The sequence below is a fragment of the Sarcophilus harrisii genome, chromosome 1 (assembly GCF_902635505.1).
Source record: "Sarcophilus harrisii chromosome 1, mSarHar1.11, whole genome shotgun sequence".
NCBI classification, from domain to species: domain Eukaryota; kingdom Metazoa; phylum Chordata; class Mammalia; order Dasyuromorphia; family Dasyuridae; genus Sarcophilus; species Sarcophilus harrisii.
The window spans coordinates 396923833-396942146 of NC_045426.1; the positions used below are offsets into that span (position 1 = coordinate 396923833).

At 30.5% G+C, this 18314-nt stretch overlaps 1 protein-coding gene across 3 annotated transcripts in view; it reads right to left on the reverse strand.

The window, feature by feature from the left end:
• Positions 1–18314, reverse strand: part of SEMA5A (semaphorin 5A) — a 600495-nt gene that overhangs the window by 294229 nt on the left and 287952 nt on the right. The gene's annotated exons all lie outside the window — the stretch shown is intronic.

Genomic DNA, 18314 nt, shown 5'->3' on the forward strand with positions numbered 1-18314 from the left:
TCTGTGGTCCAATTATCCAAGCCCTAGTCTCTCCAAAATCCAAAGTACTTATATAAATATCTTTATTGTTTTCCTTTGTATAATAAAAAGCTTATATAAATTCAGAATAAAATGTCACAGAAATAGGAAGTAGATCAATGATATTATTGGTAAAATTGGTAGAAAAGACTTGAAGTCAGGCTTTCCAGGTAGGCAATAGTTCTGTATCCTCTGACATAAATATTCAATAAATATAAGTATACATATACATATATATATACATGTGTATATACATAATTGTGTAATTATTATGTAATAATTACATTATTATTAATTATGTATATTTAAAATTTATATGTTAGATATTTTTTAAAGAAAGAAACCCTCTAAATTGTCACCCAATCTTTGTTAAAGGTCTCCATTGAAGAGTGATCCATTACCTCATAGGGCAGTGGAATCCTACATTAAAAACTTTAATCTTTAGGAAACTGTTTTACATCAAGCTCCAATTTGCTTCTTTGTAGTTTTCCCACATTGTCCCCTTTTTTGTTTTTTGAACCTAATCTAATGAAGTCCATTCCCCTTTTCACAAAATGGCCTCTCAATTATTTTTAGATAATTTTTTTAAAATGCTCCCTTTTAAACATCCCTAGTATATCCTACCAATCTTCGTAAGCTTAAGATAAAAAATATATCTACAAAAATATACTACAGCTTCTACCAGATATTCAGTGATGTGTTGTGGTGAAATGAAATGCCTTCCTTTCCTATTTCCTTTCCTTTCCTATTGGCCCAGTAGAATACAAATAATTTATATTCTATGTGATACAATTCTTTCTTACTAAAAGTTTTTTTTATAACTTTGAGTAATAATCTAAATTTCATCAAAGTAGTTTCCTTTATTATTATAATTGTATATCATTTTTGCTCTCAAAATATAAAATTTAAAAGTGTTTAGCAAAGTAGGATTTTCATTAATTCTTTTGACATATATGTAATATGTACTTCAATGAATATTTCTATATCAGGAGAGATGTACCATGTAGACAAACAAAATAGGATTTACATTGGCAGAGACAGTTGTAATTTTAAAAATAACAACTAAAGAACACAAACTATGACCTAATAATTAGAACCACAGTTTTTCTTCTCATACTAACAAAAATCAATTCATGTTGGCTTTATTTCAGTATGTTTTGATATCTGATATTTCCTTGCTATTAGACTCTGAAATTGCCTAAAATAATAAACAAAGTCCACATAGAGGGAAGAAAAAATATCTTCAGATATTACTGTATTACAGATGTTGATGTGTTTTTTCCAAGCCTTTTTAGAGACTTTTTAGTTTGAGGTACTTTTATTTTTGCTATGATATAGATATGGATGTATATAGTTATACATACTCTTGTAAAAAATAAACATTATGTATATATATATATATATAAATTTATTTATTTATTCCAGCTATTATTATGATTGTCTGCAATAACTGTGTTTTATTATAGCTGCATTTCTAAAGGAGCAGAGTTTCTTACTAGTAACAGATCTTAACTTTTGTTTAAATGGGTGACATAAGGAAGGGGATTTTTTTCTGTCATTTGGGTGAAACACACAAAAAGATATCAATTAAAAAAAATAACAAAATAATTTAATTCCATTTTACAAATTTGTTATTATTATTTCTAAAAAAGATAAGGAGCTTGAAGAAAGCAATTGGAAGTTTGAAGTATAATAAAACATGCTTCATATAGAGATTATATAATAGAACAATCAATATGCTAATGACTAAACATAACTCCATAGTAAATTTTTAAGAGAAACCCATCATTATATCCAAAGAATAATCTCTTAAATTATGCACAATATACTTTCCCTAAAAATTTCTCAGTGTCAAAAAACACTAACAAAAACTTGCTATATAAAATTTTTATTGCTTACTAAATGACACAATTCTCATAATTTTGGACTATAGATACAGTCAGCTTTCCTTTAAAACACAATTGATTTAAATCCAATTTTTAACTAGTTTGTCTTTAATTACATGCCATTATGACAAATACTTGCATGGAATGTAAGAACTTAGACTTGACTCACAAAAACACTCCTTTGTCAATAATGCTTTTTAAAATGCTTTAATTTTGTTGTTGATAGAACCTTTATTTTGGTATCAAGGGATTTGAGTGCCAGTTCTGATACCAATTTATCATAGAATCATAAATGGAAAATAAGAAAGAACTTGTTTAGTCTTGTTCTTTTATTTGGTAAATGAAAAAATTAAGACTCAGAGAGGTAAAAAATAACAACTCCCTAAGTCACAGAAGTAAACAGTATAACCCGGCTCCTATGACATCAAATCCAATGATATTTCCCAAGTGACTTTGGGTTAATTGCTTAACCATTCAATCAGTTTCTTCATCTGTAAGGAATAAACATATTTCCATTACCTATTTCCCAAGAGCCTTAGGAAAAATGAAGTTTTGTATATAAAAATGTTACTACTATTTAAAGATAGCTATCATTACTCTTTATTTCAATTTTGTGTGTATTTGCAATTTACTTATTTATCAATATGCTTCAGTAATTAAGTGTATTAGCAAAAGAGATCCTATGCAATTTTGATTTTCTAATCTTAGAACTGATTGTGCTTTTATATTAAAATTATGATATTGAAAATTGTGTAATACAAAGCATTTTCTAAAGTAACAAACATTTTATGGTTATTATTGGTCAAATGATCTTTTTTTTAATGGTGAAATGCTGATGTTATCAACAAGAAAAATAATTACAGGGCTTTTAATTTATTTGAAGTATAAAAAGGGAAAAATCTCTATCTAACGTAAAGTTTATTCAGATTCCGTTTCAGAAAAGGCAAACAAAAAGCAACACGTAAGTTGCAGAAGTCCAATACCCTTTGCACTATAAGAGAAATATTAGCTAAAATCAGAAAGAAAAAAAAAATCCTTTCTTTACTAAAAACAAGAATAAGAGTCTTTTCAAATGTATTGCTCTATCCAAGATATAAGAAACAATAATCTCTAACATAAAGTCCTTGAACAGCATGAAGTGTGGGAGATTTTCAAGTATTCTTCATTCTCTAAGGGCATGATACTATTTATGAACACTGTTACAATACTATGTTAAAATGCAAAGTCACTTTACTGAGAATTTGTGGTGGATCACACCATCTCCAAGATGTTTCTGATTTTTAGATATCTGTTTTATTTTCATCAGATGGTAAGGGTTAGTCACAATTATGAAGTTTTGAAAGAATGGGGCTGCTATTGTATATACATCAATTGGGCCAAAATATATGTTTCTAAATAAATTATTTTAATTATTTGCTGCATTCATTACAAGTTGGAGAAAACATTTCCTAAAGGCAGTCATCTAGAGTGGAATGAAAATGGTATCTTGAAAAAATAAAGTATGATGGTAGTAAACTCTGTTCATAAACATTATTCCACAATATTAATGTACTATTAATAATGATAACAGCTAGCATTTGAAAAGTACCACGTGCAAAGCATTATGTTAAGTGTATCTGACATTAGATTTGAACTTAGACCTTCCCGATTATAGGATTAATGCTCTAGCTGCTTCTAGGTCACCCAGCTGCTGCTAAACTGCACTAAGACATTTGGAATACCCTGTATGTAAATATTTTTTTTTCAACAAAGTTTGGTAATATACTCAAACGATCTGCAATCTGATTGATCTGGATGTAGCCTTGAAAGATATACTATCCTCGTCGGTCCTTCCTATGTTGTTCTTTCTAATGACTATAAATCAGCCACAGCTAGCCTACTGCAAAGGACTATAATTTTTCATCACATTTTTCCCAGCCATTGCATTGTTCCCAGCTTAAATATCCCATATAAGCCATTAGTCTACACATATATAGTGTATGAGAAAAAGCTAAGTTAAACTGCAGAGCTATACAATTCAATAAATATAAATACTGATTCCTACCATGAATGATTGAATGGTTGATCCAAAATACAGTGTTTCAAAGGCTTTATAGAAGAGATAAAGCAATCATCTTCACCCTGAACTAAAACTTGTACTGCACGTCATCTAATGAATTCCTCTCAGGCAGTTCACTCAGATTATGAAGAGCCTCTTGAACTAGAGATCAAAGATGTGGCTTCCACATCTTTCTAACTTTGTGAAATGGAGAAGGCAATTCTCTGAGACTGTTTCTTCATGTATAAAACAGAAAGCTTACTTGATTTGCCTACCTAACGAAATCATTACAAGAATAAAAAAAAAAAGGCTTAAATTAGCAAAGGCCATACAAATATAATGTTTTTAATAACATTACAATTAGATTCCTATCAAACAATTTCTTTTATATCCAAACACATTCTTACAGTTTAATCCTTGTTCTCCAGTATTGATTCTACTATTCAATTCATATTGTAAAGATCTGAAATCGACATACCTGATGTGAAAATTATCTTCTGCTATACAATGGACATAAAACTATACTTGAAATTCAGAAGACTTGAGATTCAATGATTCATTCAATATTCATTAGCTGTGTGACCATGAGCAACTTATTTAAAATTCTCTGAACTTGGTCTGTCATTCACAAACTAGGAAAAATAACCTTGGCATCCAATTCATCTGACTGTTTTAAAACTAACAAAAGATAATGTATGTAAAGTGCTTTACAAATGTTAAGGTGCTACATGTGTCAGGTGTTTTTTTTTTTATTATTATGCTTTCATTCTCTAATATATTTTCTCATATAAGCAAATCTTAAGAAAGTAGAGTAAGCAGCAATCAACATATACATAACTGGCTTTTATCATATTGATATATTATTCTCCTAAGTGGATTTTTATTTTCTGCATTTTATGCTACTAGAGGCTTTATAAACTGTATTATAAAAATTTATTGAGAAAGTAATTTCTCTTACTATGTTGTGTCACAAATTCTTCTCTAACATTTAAATACCCATAATTTTGATTCCTTAGGAGATGGAGAAGAATTCAATCAGGAAGATATGATTCTAAATGCTGCCTTCTGACACTAGACCATATAACTAAAGTTAATTTAACTTCTCTGAATCAGTTTTCTCATCTGTAAAATGACTTCTTTAACTGTACTCCTAGCAATTACCATAGTGCTCTGCACAAAGTAAACACTTAATGCAAGCTTTGTAAAATCCATTCCTAAAATATGGATAACAATAGCTATTGTTATTAAGTTATCATTACAAATATTTTATTATATTGTTATTAGTCAAAACAAAGTATTATCTGCTATTAATTATTTTATAACAATCATTATAGAATAATTATATCAAAAGGCTGTAATGAGATTTATAAACCATAAGGTACATAAACCACATTGTTTAATTTGTCTCGCTATTATTGCTATATAAAGGCTATTGTGGTCGATATATAATGCTATATAAAGGCTATTGTGGTTCTTTATCATCATCATCATCATCATCATCATCATCCTACTGTGATCTTAGATTTAAACTCTCAAAATATTATTGCCCCTTTTGTGTGGGTCCATTTCTCTGCATGTGTGTCTGATTTAATTGACATAGGGAGTTCCTATTGAGTAAACCCTTTTTAAATGCATAATGGCTAATTATCTTCATCTTACACTTATAGAGTTCCATATGCAGTGAATTACAGATTTTGTGTGTGTGTGTGCATACACAGATACACATATAAATCAGTTCATGTGTGTGTCTCTTGGAACTAAATTATTATGTGATATATATATACACATATATGATTTGTACAAAGTGTTTATAGATGGGAGCAGAGAGTTTGCATACAATCCTTTGCCTGTTGTTTCCCTCCCCACCCCCATTAGAATGTGAGCTCTCCAAGGGCAAGAACTGTCTTTTACTTTTCTTAGTATCCTCATCTTTTAGCACATTGCCTTGCCCAAACTAGGTACTTAATTAATGTTTCTTGACTAATGTGCTCTATTTCTATAAGCTACAAACAGGTACTGTCAGATATTCATATTTTTGAGAAATGTGTAAACAAAGTTGAGTAACATTACATTCTACAGTGAGAGAAGTTAATTAGACAGGAACCAGAAAAAAGCAGACTCTTTTTGTAAAAATGAAGAGAACAACATTACAGACAGATGGGTTGGCACTACTTCAACAGATGGTATTACTAATTAGATACTGGCAAAAGATAACATTAAAAAGTGGTTTAATTACACAATGCCAAAAATTAACAACAACCTGAGGGGTTTTTCTTCATTACATTTGTTTTTACATTCTTATGTTATATATTTGAACAATACACTTAAAATTTTTAAATGGCCATGGAAATTATAATCAAAATGCCAGAAAATCAAAATAAAGTTTAAAAATTATTACATGAAATAAATTTTATTTTAGTCAACTTGAATGAAGCTATAAATCTGATTAACTTTGTATCTGTATTTTTTCATTCTCTCAGAAAACAAACATAAACATATATATATATATATGTATATACAAACATCTATGTATGCATATGCATATTATACATATATATGTGTGCATTCACATATAAAATTTAAAGGAAATTAAACTTTAATGAGCTTTAGAAAATTGAAATTGCAAGATCCACATAAAAAGATAATGACATGAGGGAGAAGCTGATTCTAAAAGGATGCATTAGAGGTACAAAAAAATGACATGGGTTCATGATCTAGGCATAAAGAATGAGATTATAAATAAATTAGAAGAACACAGGATAGTTTCCTCTCAGACCTGTGGAAGAGGAAGGAATTAGTGATCAAAGAAGAACTAGAGATCATTATTGATCACAAATTGGAAAATTTTGATTATATCAAATTGAAAAGCTTTTGTACAAACAAAACTAATGCAGACAAGATTAGAAGAGAAACAATAAACTGGGAAAACATTTTTTACAGTCAAAGGTTCTGATAAAGCCCTCATTTCCAAAATATATAGAGAATTGAATATAATTTATAAGAAATCAAGCCATTCTCCAAATGATAAATGGTCAAAAGATATGAACAGACAATTTTCAGATGAAGAAATTAAAACTATTTCTATCCATATGAAAAGATGTTTCAATCTTAATCAGAGAAATGCAAGTTAAGACAACTCTGAGATACCACTACACACTTCTCAGATTGGTTAGGATGAGAGGAAAAGATAATGTGGAATGTTGGAGTGGTTGTGGAAAAAACTGGGACACTGATACATTGTTGGTGGAATTGTGAACAAATCCAACCATTTTGGAGAGCAATTTGGAACTATGCTCAAAAAGTTATCAAACTGTGCACACCCTTTGATCCAGCAGTGTTACTACTGGGCTTATATCCCGGAGAGATTTTAAAGAAGGGAAAGGGACCTGTATGTGCTAAAATGTTTATGGCAGCCCTCTTTGTAATGGCCAGAAACTGGAAACTGAGTGGATGCCCATCAGTTGGAGAATGGCTGAATAAATTGTGGTATATGAATGTTATGGGATATTATTGTTCTGTAAGAAATGACCAGCAGGATGATTTAAGAAAGGCCTGGAGAGACTTACACGAACTGAGGCTGAGTGAAATGAGCAGGACCAGGAGATCATTATATACTTCAACAACAATACTATATGATGATCAGTTCTGTTGAACGTGGCTCTCTTCAACAATGAGATGAACCAAATCAGTTCCATTTGTTCAATAATGAATAGAAGCAGCTATACCCAGCAAAAGAACTCTGGGAAATGAGTGTGAATCACTACATAGCATTTCCAATCCCTCTGTTTTTGTCTGTTTGCATTTTTGATTTCCTTCACAGGTTAATTGTACATTATTTCAAAGTCTGATTCTTCTTGTGCAGCAAAATAGCTGTATGGACATGTATACACATATTATATTTAACATATACTTTAACATATTTAACATGTATTGGTCAACCTGCCATCTGGGGGAGGGGAAAGGAGTAGGAAGGAGGGGAAAAATGGAACAAAAGGTTGTCAATGTTGAAAAATTACCCATGCATAGATTTTGTAAATTGAAAGCTATAAAAAATAAAAAAAAGAGAAAAAAATTACATTCAGAAAACTAGGAGTTGACTTTATTCTTGATTACATAGCCCAAGGATCATGAAGAAACCCCTATACTTTGCCTCAGTTCACTCACTTGTAAAATGAGATGTTCAGATAATTTCTAAAGTTCCATTTCTGTGATATGCAAAATCATCAATAACTCACAGTTTGGAAGGAATTATCTTCAATTATTTTTCAATTTTATTATTAGAAAGATAATTCAACTTATTGTGTGTTGCTTCCTGTTGTCAAAAGAAATATGGATACATTTCTGGCTTTACTAAGGCAAAGAAGTTTAGAATTTTGTAGGCCTTAATATAGTCTCAGGCCTAGAGGGGATATAAATAAACTGATCCATTCTATTGTGTTTAAGAAGGAGTATGCTAAAGTCATTTGAGATATATGATAATTTATCTTAAACTTGAACTGGTTCATTAAGATTGGTGACAGCCTTTCTGGAAAACTCATTGTAGCCACTGAAAAACTGCAATGGCAAAGTACTTCCTTGTGTCAAATTCATCATAGGTCTTTTCCCAAGAATTTGTCCCCTTTTTCTCTTTTGATCTTTATCATTTTATTATTGACAAAAACATGCCCTCCTCCATTCTCTCTCACTTCATAATTTTCATTTGACTAGGTGAAATAAGTCCTAATATATAAAAGCTTTTCCTTTATTGCTTTCTTCTTTAATGGACTGATGATTCGTCTTTTTTTTCTACTCTTTAAGTAAAGCATGCTTCTAAACTTACTGTAGCTTTACATTATTAATATTTTAAGACTACTTAACTTATTAAAGCTAAAAGTTACACTGACACCATTGATAGTTATAGCACAACTTTCCAGACATGGGATTATTCATTCTTAACATTTATATAAGGGGTATATTTAATGTTTTTGAAAGTAACCTGATATAATAAATGAAGTGCCTTTGGCATTTCTATTTCTTTGACTTTGAACCAGTCATTTAAGCTCTCTAAAACTCAGTTTCATATCCTCAAAATGATTTAGAAATACCTACAATAGCTCCCTACAAGGTTACTGCTAAATGTAAGTAAGGTAAGGCATAGAAAGTACTTTGGGAACATTAAAAGGCCATTGGTTTTATGTACCTGGACCAGCAACAATCTTTAATGTACAAGACAATTAGGCAAGATTATAAATAGCAAAATAGTTGCAAATCTACTTTAATAGAGGAACCCTGCTTTATTATTCAAGTTACAAATCCACATATGCAATTAATCAATAAAAATAAATAAATCAATGAAAGAATGATGCCTGCCATCATAATAACCAATATTCAGGACTGAATTTGTTTCTAATATCAAATCCATGAAGGATATTAGGGAAGGTATTTGAATAAATGAAGATAGCCCAATACAGGGAGTCAGTGACTTACCAGATATCACATACATGGTAAATAGTACAGTTGGCATTTATTATTTTAATTCTATTTTCATCCTTCCACCATCAAATGATGTCTACATTAATAAATATTTAATCTTTGTTATAATTAGCATGCAGTTTTCAAAACAACATTTGCTTCTGTCACAGTACAAATTCATGCTTGTAGAAGACTATATTAAAATGCTATTTTTCAATTCTTATTCATTAAAATATGTTTTATTTTTGATTTTGATGACCATAAATAACATTCCTTACAAATAACATCATTTAAATCAGCATGAATTTTTAAAAAATTAAATAGAAGTAGGGAAAATCTAGAAGATGATGCCACAACACTGGCCCAAGTGTAAAGCATTTTTCCAAAGAAAATAAATATATTAAATGGAAATTTTCTCTATATCCATATGCCATACAATGGGGCTCAGAGTGGACAAGTAAGGGACATATCAATATGTGGAGTTTTCTGAATATATATGGTATTGACAGAAGAAACTCATATGATTTAAAATGCCCCTTTTTGGTCAATGAACACAACATCAGCCCTCAGAAGTTATACCTAAGTAGGGAAAGTTAAAAAGAAAACATACTTAGAATAAATGGACTAACAGAGGAAATATGGCAATGAATGGGGTAAGTGATTTCTGATGCCATTTCTAACGTCTGATGTTTGAAATAGAACATATTATCTAATAATGGAGCTCACATTAAGACAAGAAAAAAAGATCAGGTATTAAGTAAATGAACAAACCTGTTTTTGAACATGGATTAATCTCCCCTCTCTGAAAAAAAGTTCTTTACAGATATAAGAGTATGAGTTTCAGATCTAAAGGCTGTTGAAGATACAGCATCAAACAACATTTGATCTGCTAAAAAAAATTTCATAATTGTAGAATAGAGAATCAAAAGGGGCCTCCATATCAATTTAGTCCAGCTTATCCATAAAACATATACTCACTATAATGCATCCAACAAGTACAGCCCTGATTCCAAGAAGAAGTTTATCACCATACTAGGCAGTTTACTTTATTTTTGTAGAACTCAAATTGTTGGCAAGTTTTTTTGTTTGTTTGTTTGTTTGTTTTTCCCCAGTGTCAAAGCATCACTCAACTCTTTCCTCATCTTTGCAACTTTGTTCATTTTCTTCTGGTTCTGCCCTATGAATTCAACTAGAACAAATAAAATTTCTTTCCACATGACTACCCTTCAAATATTAAAACACAGCTATTCTGTTACTCAAAAGTATCCTTTTCTCAAGAGAATCAGCTCTTTTAACTAGTCTTTATATAATACAACCTTAAGGAAGTTTAATATCCTGGTCACACTCCTTTGGGTATTCTTTGCCTCATGAATATCACAATTAATTATTAATTTTTAGAACTGAAAATATTATTCTGTATGACTTCTGCTATAAGTGGAATAAAGTGTCATTAGGACTTTTCTATTCCTATTACCATACAGCACAAGAACACTTAGAAACTTACCACTATAAAATTTCATCTTATATTCCTCCATCCACCAAGTGCTTTAGCTGCCCAAAATCCTTTTGTATCCTGCATCCAGTGTGATAGCTGACTTCTCCCATTTTTGTCACCTTCAAATTTAATGTATATACCATCTATGTCTTTATCCAAATTATTGATAAGAAATGTTAAATATCACAGGACAAAGCCCAGATTTCTGGCAAACTTGACAAAAAAGGCTGCTTTAACAATTACTCTTTGGTGTGACTTTTTAATAAGTTTAATAAGTTCTAAACATATATGACTATTATTTTCTATTCTTTAGTATACTAGATATGATACTTTGTCAAAAGCTTTACAAAATTTTGGATAAACTTGATATAAAACATCAACTCGTTTACTATTTTGGGATTACTGTCAAAAACTGTTAGAGAGAAACAGACAGACAGATAGTAGAGAGAGACAAAGATACACACAGAGAAAGGGAGACAGAGACAGGCAGACAGACAGACAGACAGACAGAAACAGAGACAGAACGAAAGAGAAAGAGAAAACTAAATGTCACTTGGTTTCAGACATTGCAAGAATAAGAATCATATTTCCCCTAAATAAAAATCATGGTAGGTAGTTCCTGCCCTATAGAACCTTGAATTTTAATAAGGGAAGACAATAACTGGAGACAGAAGGATAGGAAGAGATGCACAGAGTAGGAGACTAAAGATTCCTGGAAAGCTCTACAGAGAGCTACAAAATGGTGAAACAAGGACAAAATAGTTCTCTTTCTAATGATTACTTTCTTTTATAAATATATGCAAATCATCTATTTAATAATATATTCTAGAATTTTCTGCAAAATTGAAGACAAGCTTATTGACCTACATTTTACAAACTGTTCTCTTCCCTTTTTTTAGAAATCAAGATATTTATTCTCCTCTAATCTTATGTTGGATAGCTAGGAGGTAGTGCAATGGATAAAGTACCAGGCCTGGAGTGGGGAAAAACTGAATTCAAATCAGGCATCAGATACTTACCATAGTAAGAAGACCTATGTGAACCTGGAAAAACCATTTAACCCTACAGATCTCAGTTTCCCATCTATAAAAAGAGATAGAGAAGGAGAAAGCAAGCCACTCCAGTATCTTTGCCAAGAAAACCCCAAATGGGATCACAGAGAGTCAAACATGATTAAAACATGATAAAAACAATAACAATGATAATTTTTGTTACTTCTTTTATTTTCTTTGATCTTTAAATCTCAGGAGCTAAACAATTCTATCTGTGTTTTTTTTTTTTTCTGTACCTACTCATAATTTATCTGTGCCTAATGAGTTAAACGCATTATGGGAATTTAGGTATTTTTTTTAAAAAATTTTCTTGTCTTGGGTATTAACTCCCTATTAGTCATTTTGTTCTGTCATTTCTAGTATGAAGGTCTTCTCCGTGGAGAAAAAATAACAATATTGACATTATGCAAGAAACTATTAGGTAATAAAAATAAAAAAAACAAAAGCTTTTGAAGAGCAGGATTAAAGGAAAGCTTTTTGGGAAATGATAGTAAGACAACAGTATGACACAGCAGCCACAACAGCTAAGGAAAATTTGGGTTGCATGATGAGAAGCAGCATAGTAGCCAAAAGCTATTAGCACTACTATACACTACCCCATGACAGATGACATTTGAGATACAGCATTTCATTCTAAATAGACCTTATTTAACAATCATTCATTTTGAACCAGAAAAGGGTCCAATAAAAGTCCTAGAGATCACTCTATTGACAATCTAGTCTAGAAACTACTCGTGGTTAATTTGTGGGAGGGAAAGGAATTTTCAGGAAATACTATACTTAGCCTTAAGTATTCAGAGTTGTCATGTGGAAGTAATTAGAGTGACTCTACAGGACTCCAGAGAACATACCTAGGAGTAATAGATGCAACTTACAGCTAATCAGACTAAATTCAAAACAAGTTAAATCATCCTAACAACTAGAGTTGTATAAGAGTAAAAATAATTTATCTCGAAAGGTACTATACATCTCTTCACTGGAGGTATTCAAACAGAGGCTAGAAAAACACTTGGGAATGTTGGAGGCAGATTTCTGTTCAAGTATGAGTTGGACAAAATGGCATCTCAATTTAATTATAATCCTTGAGATTGCTGTAAATCTGTGATATAGTGTAGAGAGCCAGAACTCTAGAGAAGTATTCTTGAAACAAGGTGTTGACTCAGTGAATCTGAGGAGATAATGATTCTCTAGTACACGCATATACTTAGTACTTAGCATGGTGATTTAATGTTTCTCTAGATCTCACATATTCAATATTCTGTAATGATGTAATTGTGCTAAGGTATATAAGGGCTGAGAAGGACTGGAAATAAGATATTCTAATTTTGATCATCCTCCTGGTGGCTTTCCTACCTCCTGCACTCCTGCCCTAAAGACCAAGACTGATCCTGAGGTCCTCCAGAAAGCTAGCCCAAACATTACAATACAGCAGTGGTTTCTTTAAAGAAATAAATAAATACTGAGTTTATTATTAAAAGAGATAGTAAAGGAATGACAACTAAAAAGACAAAGGTTTTTGAAAAAGAAGAAAATGAAGCAAATAAAGAAATTATTTTTATCAATATTCCAAATGAAAACTATTTTATTATGAGTTAAGTTGAAGTTCCTCCTATATTCCAATATCATGAAATAAAATCCTATCATATTTTCTCTCACTGACAACAAGAATTAGATGCTCTAATACATTACTCTTTTTTGCCTTATCACCCTGAAAGCTTATAGCTATATTGAGGACTCAGATATCTACTACATTTAGTTCTTAGTTCCATTTAATTGGTTTTTGATCTGTTTTTATTTTTGTTTACCCTAATTTATTTCAAATGTATTTAACTTTGTATATAGATTTAAATCTTTTAGAAAATAAAAAAAGATACATTGAATTAGACTAATTTTAAACATGTCACCTTAATGCCTTTCAAATTAGATCATTTTAATGCATTTTAATGCAAAAATCATAATTGCTCTGAATATGCTAGGTGATGCTGGCTAAATTCCTGAGAGTGTGTTTTTGTTCCCATGCTTTCATCTTTTAAAAGTAAATAAAAGAGATTAAACATCTGCTATTGTGATATCTTGCAAAAGTGAAAATGGGCATATCACAATCATGTTGCCTATCTTAACCCGTAAAAATAAATTCCTTTCTTTATCCCACTATATTGTCTTACAACATAAGATACTAGCTAATAACAGGTGGTTTGATGTGGCTAGGCACATTCAACATAAATGTTATCTGGAGTTTGAGATTTTACCATACTGATGAGAAACAGTAATTTATTTATTATTTATTACTGAGTGAGCTTAAAGATAGATGGATAGACAAAGAGACAGATGATACATGCATATATCATACACAAGTGATAGATGAAGGAAAGGAGGATGTGAAGTATGTGCATGTAAGAGATAGACAAAAGGCAGAAACATAAATAAATATACAAATAAACAGAGACATGGGCATGTCAACAATCAATGTTATTGTGAAAGTAATTTGACCCAATCTACAAAATATGTCATTTTGCTCACTGAATGGTGAGTTGGTGATTGTACCTGGAAGAATACAGCTATATATTCAAAAAATTATCTTGAGGGGAGAAAACAGCTTTTAATAGACAAGCTGGTCCCTGATGGCCATGTTTTAACACCATCTGGAAGAAATTATAAACAGTCCCATTGGGTTTACTGCTTGAATAGGTATTGCAGACATGTGATAAGATCTCATCTGAGAGTATTGTTAAAGGAATCAAGAAGGGTTCTGCTTCAAATTTAATGGATATGACCAATACATGATTTTCTTCATCTATAAGAATGAACAATGAAGGATGAAGGGAATGGGAGGGACAAGAAAGCAAATAGTGATGAGAAGCTAACTATTTTATGTTTATTTCTATCCATTCTCTTTATCATGCATGTATATATACACACATAAACATACATGTATAAATATTTATAAATGTAATATATACACACAAACATACATATATGCACACATGTATGTATAAATATACACATATATATGTATTTGCTGTCAGCTCCATTTTAAAATAACTTTCTAGAAATTTGAATTATTTTTTTTTATTCCTAGCATCTAGCAAAGAGTTTGGAACAAAATAAACACATTCCCAATTTTTATTTTATTATTAGAATGAAATTTTAAAAATAAGATTTAAATCTTTCTATATTACTTTTCTTTGAAAGATATGAAAGCATTATCCCAATCCCTGGTTTCTAAGAAAATTAGGCTACTTTTTCTTTCAAATATATTAAAAGCATTCTTAAGATATAATTGGATCAGGGGAATAAATGCTCAGGCCATCACTTCCCAATCACTTAGATCCAAAAAACTACCATAAGTAGTTCACAACTTTCTGATAACTGCTAGCAGACCGTTATTGGCAACTCAGAGGCAGGAGTTTACTCAGATGAATCCACTCATGGTATTTTTGCACTCCTATTAATTTTTTTTCACTTTTTTATTCACTTTCTTAATTAAAGCTTTTTATTTTTCCAAACATATGCATGAATAATTCTTTAACATTAGCTCTTGCAAAACCCTATGTTCCAATTTTCCTTCCATCCCCCCACATTCTCCCCTAGATGGCAAGTAATCCAATATATGTTAAACATGGTAGGGTAGAAATATATGTTAAATCCAACATATGTATACATATTTATACAATTATCGTGCAACACAAGAAAAACAGAGAAGCAAATTAACATACAAGCAAAAAACAACAGAGAGAGTTTAGAATACTATGTTGTGTTCCACGCTCTGTTCCCATGGTTCTTGTTGCCATGGATAATGATCTCCTGGTTCTGCTCATTTCACTTTATGCTTCCCTTTCTACATCTAAGTAAATCATTAATTGGTTAATGAGCTAGAGGTCTCATATAGTTCTGATATTGAAATTGAACTACAGGTTGTTGGCCAGACAAATCCAATCCAGAATAAAAGTTTTCTGAGATTTATGGTAATCTCAGAACAGTCTCAGAGCAGTGAAAATTCTTAGAATTAACGTTTCTCTTTTTTTTGGCTCCAAATTTAATGCTATATTTAAAAGATATATTAAGAATATTATCATTGTGTTCATAACAATGTTAATAATTGAGATAAAGTGAATATTTCTCTATTTTTATGGCACTAATTTCAGTAAAATAATCATATCTATAGCATATATATTAGTAAAGAACTTGGTTTAGGTTATACATAAGGGTAATCAAATTTTACTTCATTACAGTTCTTGAATAGCTGAGATTGAGAATATATTTAGGAAATCACTTCATAGATATTAAACTTAATAGTGATTTTTATACTCCAGTTATAAATACATAGGAAACAGAGAAAATTCATACTACTAAAAAGATTTATCTTTTCCACATTGCAAGTATATTGATTGATTTTGCTGAAATCTACATTACATTTAACATATACTTAGTTTTGTTCATCATTTCATCTATATATTTTTTGTATTAAAAAAATGAAAATGAGAATTTATATCCTTGTGTACATACATTTGGGCATTCATCTTTCTTATTTTAAATAAAATTTTTACTATGTAATACATTCATGAGATATACATTATATATTTGTGTATACATATATTATCTTCTATTTTTAATAATTATTTTTGTTATCATTTTGTTTCTAATTATTTAATAAATGTTTTAAAGATGTATATGTACATATACATGTACATATACATCTTAAAAACATTTATATATATATATGTATATATATATCTTATTTTGTCTTCTTGAAAACTGGTAATAACAGGTTTATGGTATCCCGTTGTTTTGTCAAGTACTCATTCCACCATGTTTAAATAGAGTTTTTCTTTTAACTGTGGGATTGTACTTGTTTTATCATTTCTTGTTAAATGTAATTCTATAATAAGAATAAATATGTCTGAGAGATATATGTTATGGGGTTCAAAATAGTTTTTTTTTTACCAGTTTTGATTTTTTTTTCACTTGTGAAAGATAAAGATAATGACATTATAGTTGTTATTTTTGAAAGAAATCTTTCTTCCTTAGAACTTTAAGAACTTTTGTCTTATCTGTTTTTTTTTAATTTTTGAAGTTGGACAATTATGTTTTAGATATTATTATCTTTGTTATATCTCCTAGCCAAAGTCCTATTATTTAAATACTCTTCTGAACACTTTACATAGTATGTGGTTAATAAATGACACTATGTGGTACATGAAAGTTAGATAATTTTTAAAAATACATCCTCTATCTTCAGTGAGCTTATATTCTACAAAGGAGATTATTATAGCAATAATAATAGCTAATAATAATATAGTGCTTTAAGGTTTTCAAAGTATTTAACAAATATTATCTTATTTTATCTTCACAATAGCTCTGGGAGTTGTGTTATAATTTAATTCATTTTATAGTTGGAAAAACTGAGGGAGACAGTGATTAATGAATGTGCCAAGAGTCACACAAGCTAATATGTGTCTGAGGCTGTGTTTGAACTCAGGTCTTCCTCAAATCAAGTCAATGTTTCATTTACAAAAAAGTAGTTCAGAGTAATATGTGAACAGGGAAATTAGCAGATCTAGACAAAGTATTCTAGGAAGACTGAGTAAAGTGAAATGAGGTGCAAGATTTAGCAGGAAGATGATGGATTCTATTTTAGATAACAAATTAGAGGCTTGATATTTAGGAAGAGATAAACTAAAGGCAGCTAGGTTTAAAAGACTGAAGTTCAGCAAGAAGAGGACTATTTATGTGTTTGTATGTCCATCTATTATTTCTCTCTTTCTCTCTCTCTCTCTCTCTCTCTCTCTCTCTCTCTCTCTCTCTCTTTATATATATATATATAATTATACGAATGGGGACTGCTTGAGACAATTATGCTACCCCCACTTAAAATTATTACCAAGTCTTTTTTTTTTTAATTAAAGTTTTTTTATTTACAAAATATATGCATGGGTAATTTTTCCAACACTGACCCTTACAAAACCTTTTGTTCCAAATTTTTCCCTCCTTCCCCCCACCCCTTCCCCCAGCTGGCAGGTAGTCCAATACATGTTAAATCCAATATATGTATACATATTTATAGTTATCTTGCTGCACAAGAAAAATCAGATCAAGAAGGAAGAAAAAGAAAAACTGAGAAAGAAAACAAAATGCAAGCAAATAACAACAGAGAGTGAAAATGATATGTTGTGGTGGTCCACACTCAGTTCCCAGAGTTCTCTCTCTGGGTGTAGATGACTCTCTTCATCACTGAACAAGTGGAACTGGTTTGAAACATCTCATTGTTGAGGAGAGCCAGGTCCATCAAAATTGAACGTCATATAGTCTTGTGGTTGTCGTGAACAATGATCTCCTGGTTCTGCTCACTTCACTTAGCATCTGTTCATGTAAGT